This window comes from Rhincodon typus, chromosome 19 (genome assembly GCF_021869965.1).
Source record: "Rhincodon typus isolate 14 chromosome 19, sRhiTyp1.1, whole genome shotgun sequence".
NCBI lineage: Eukaryota > Metazoa > Chordata > Chondrichthyes > Orectolobiformes > Rhincodontidae > Rhincodon > Rhincodon typus.
Window position 1 is genome coordinate 55,928,589 of NC_063350.1, and position 4,113 is coordinate 55,932,701.

The 4,113-nt window shown below is 44.0% G+C and overlaps 1 long non-coding RNA gene across 4 annotated transcripts in view; it reads right to left on the minus strand.

The window, feature by feature from the left end:
- Positions 1-124: 124 nt before the first annotated feature.
- Positions 125-4,113, minus strand: part of LOC125485526 — a 35,970-nt gene continuing 31,981 nt past the window's right edge. For all 4 annotated transcript variants that reach the window (XR_007264231.1, XR_007264233.1, XR_007264230.1 and 1 more), the window contains 2 exons: positions 1,152-1,411; positions 125-466 (listed from right to left, as the gene is read on the minus strand). This is a non-coding gene — a long non-coding RNA (uncharacterized LOC125485526). The remainder of the gene's footprint in view (positions 467-1,151; positions 1,412-4,113) is intronic.

A 4,113-nucleotide genomic window follows, 5' to 3' on the forward strand; every position in this document is an offset into this window, starting at 1 on the left:
CTTTACCTCACAGTGGACTAAGCAGTCCATTCTAGGCCTAGTTATGCAAGGAGGCAGTTTTAATATAAGATGCAATTTTACCTGGCATCCACAATCGTTTTCGTATCAGTCATATTTTAAAAGCTGTTGTGTAAAATATTTATTAGATTAATTCTTGGGGTGTCAGCAACACTGGCAAAGCTAGCATTTATTGTCCCAGTCTAAGGAGGTGGTACTGAATAATCTATACCACACATCAGGGCTGGTGTAAGAAATGCTGATGCTTCTCACGTATCAGGGCCCATTATACTGACTCTCCTCCCACCATTAATCCTTCCCTTCACATCATCCAGAATTGGTGAGAAGTCAAAATACGTCCAGGTCCCCTTCTCCTCGTGAGATTTTCTTAATGGCTAGATTTTCATTTGAATTCATTTATTCACTGATGCAGTGTTGTAGTACCTTCTGTACTTGAGACATTGGGTATCTAAACATGAGCAGAAGCAGAATTGGAAGAATTCATTAATATCTTCAGTAATTAACAAACATCAGCAAACATAAACTCACAAAACACAATAAATGCATCAATTTCTGAGACACAGCTATACTTAAATTGGCAAAAGATGACAGAACCTTATTTTTGAGAAGAACTAAAATTTCTACACAAAAAACCATCATCCTAAACAGGCCTTCCATAGGCTGTTAACATAACAGCTAATGTGTTTCCATCACGTGTGTACAAAGATGGAAGACTATAACCATGCAGTTAATACGCCTTTTTACTGCATTTAAGATCACAGTTTCAGATTTAAATGTGGCAATTGGCAGCATTCATTACAGACAATTACATTCTCCTTTCCTATCCCATTGCCACTTTTTCTGGCTCCTAGATAGCTGAGTATCCCTTTGTTGACAGGTATAAATTGTTCACTGTCTTGTGCAGCTGCCCTCTCCTTGTAACCTGACTCTGTTGACATCCTCCCAAACTCCCTCCCAGGCCCCTCCTACCCCCAATCCTGCCCAGCTAGCAATCTGAAATTCTCTAGCCCTCGTCCTGCCAACGTGAGCCTCTCTGGTCCCTCACCACTGTCACACAACCTTCTTAACGTTCCTCCAATAGCAGGCTGATTATGTCCCTTGCTTGCTGCTGATAGGTGTACCAGTGTACTGACCTGTGATTGGTGAATCAGCTCCTCAGGTTCCATCGTTTCAACTTGAGATTTCCTTCTGATTGAATTTTCCTGGGCAATTTTTGGGCGAAAATGTCCGAGTCTCCCATATGTTCTGAGTGTTGTTATTTGGCCAATGAGCACCCCTAGATCATAGTGCCCAACTTTTGGCACCATTTTCATCTCCTCCATTCCCATTCCCAGGCAGTAAAGAGCGTGCAATGAAGGTTCACCAGATAGATCCCTGGGATGTTAGAATTGTCCTAGAGAAGAGATTGAGCAAACTGGGAGTTTAAGGGAGATATGCATGGAAAGTTCTTTACGCAGAGGGTGGTGGGTGCCTGGAATGCGTTGCCAGCAGAGGTGGCAGAGGCGGGCACGATAGCATCATTTAAAATGTATCTAGACAGATACATAAATGGGCAGGGAGCAGAGGGATACAGATCCTTGGAAAATAGGCGACAGGTTTAGATAGAGGATCTGGATCGGCACAAGCTTGGAGGGCCAAAGGGCCTGTTCCTGTGCTGTAATTTTCTTTGTTCTTTGGGCCTATATTCTCTCGAGTTTACAAGATTAAGAGGTGATGACATTCAAGCATATGGGATTCTTATAGGAATAAGTCATCAGTCTGATGTGACCAAGGTTTATTTTCTAATTACTGCTAGCTCTTGTGAAAATTAATTAACAATTTTATATTGCATGCATATTGTTTTGTAGCTTATAATGGATTGTAGAAATCAGATCGGAGTGTGTATTGATCATTGCCTTTATTGCTGAGGTAATACTTTTCCCACTCCCTCAAATTGATGACCATTGGCAGCTAAACTGGTCTTGATGATGATGCTGTTTACTCTGATCGTGATTTTCTTTCTCACGGGGAAAAATGCCTCCTAATTTCCTTCTTGTTCAGGGTAAAATATCAAACAGTTTAACAACTATATATCTCTATAAAAAGCACCATTGCAATTCCTGCTCCTTGAACCCTGAGGCAAAGAGAGATATGAAATATGGGCATGTCTATAGGTGCAAGGCTGGAGAAGCACAGTAGGTCAGACAGCATCAGAGGAATAGGAAAGTCAATGTTTCAGGCCGAAACTCTTTGTCAGGACTGGGAAGGGGGAGGGGAGCCCAGAAATAAATTGGGGGGTGGTGGTGGGGGTTGCGTAGGAGAGATGGTGATAGATGGATGCAGGTAGAGAGTTATTGTGATTAGTCAGTGGGAAGAGTGGAGCTGATAGGTGAGTAGGAAGATGGACAGGTTAGGTCAGGTTGGGGAGGTGAGGAGGAGTGGGAGGGCTGGACATGGGATAAGGCTGGGGGTGGAGGGATTTTGAAGTCAATATTCAGGCCCTTGGGCTGTAAGCTCCCAAGGAGAAAAATCAGGTGCTGTTCCTCCAGTTTACGTTCGACTTCACCCTGACAGCAGAGGAGGCCAAGGATGGACATGTCACCAGGGAGTGGGAGGGGGAATTAAAATGGATGGAAACCGGAAAGTCGAGTTGGTTGATGTGTGCAGAGCGCAGATGCTCCATGAACCAGTCCCTGAGTCTGCATTTGGTCTCCCCGATACAGAGGAGAGACATATCGGGCGCAACGAATCCAATAAATAAGGTTGGATGAAGTGCAGGTGAATCTCTGCTAGATCTGGAAGGATTGTTTGGTGCCTTGGACAGGGGTGAGGGGGGAAGTGTAGGGGCAGGTGTTGCACCTCCTGCGGTTGCAGGGAAAGGTACCAGTGTGGTGGAGGGGGTGGCGGTGAGTGTAGAGCTGACGAGGGAGTCATGGAGTGAACGGTCCTTGCGGAAAGCGGACAGGGGTGGGGAGGGAAATATCTTTTTGGTGGTGGGGTCTGATTGTAGGTGGCAGAAATGTTGGAGGATGATGTGTTGGATTTGGAGATTGGTGGGTGGTACGTGAGGACAAGGGGGACTCTATCCTTATTGTTGTTGGGGGGGAGGGGGTTTGATGGCAGACCTTGAGGTAGATAATCAATCATGATCTAGTTGAATGGTGGAACAGGATTGAAGGGCCAAATGGCCTGCTCCTGTTCCTATTTCTTAACTATCAGCATTATAATGGCGAGGGCAACGGATATTGTTACGTACGCTTGAAATATTTGACTGATACTGTGCTGGAACTTGATGGACATGATGTTAATGACATGCATCATTATGAATGTGATTTGATTTGATTTATTATTATCACATGTACTGAGGTACAGTGAAAAGTATTGTTCTGTGTGCTAACCAGACAAATCATACTTTTCATAAGTACATCAGTGTAATAGAACAGAATGCAGAATATAGTGTTACAGCTACAGAGAAGGTGCAGAGAGAGATCAACTCTAATATATAACAGGTCTGTTCATAAGTCTGATAACAGCAGGGTAGAAGCTATTCTTAAAACTGTCGGTAAGTCTTTTCAAACTTTTGTATCTTGTGCCCAATGGAGGAGGGTGGAAGAGAGAACAACTGGGGTGGGAGGGGTTTTTGATAATCTTGACTGCTCTCCCGAGGCAGTGGGAAGCATAGATGGAGTCAATGAAAGGATTGTTGGTTTTTGTGACAGACTGGACTGCGTTCACAACTCTCTGTAATTTCTTGCGGTCTTGGGCACAGCAATTGCCAGATCAAGCTGTGATAGTATAAACTGGCCACCAAGTTTGTAGGGTTAAAAGATACAATGTGAAGAACAAATCCTCAAAGTTTGATAGTTGATTCGTGCCATTCCTCCTCCAGCAGCTTTATCTAAATGGAATCTTGCAGTCAGCCTCCTCATTATTGTTAAGAACTTGGAGGATTGGTTTATTTAGTTTCCCATGAAGTACAGTGCAAACACTGATAAGTAAGAGATAGTAGGAACTGCAGATGCTGGAGAATCCGAGACAACATGGTGCACAGCTGGATGAACACAGCAGGCCAAGCAGCATCATAGGAACAGAAAGGCTGACGTTTCAGGCCTAGAC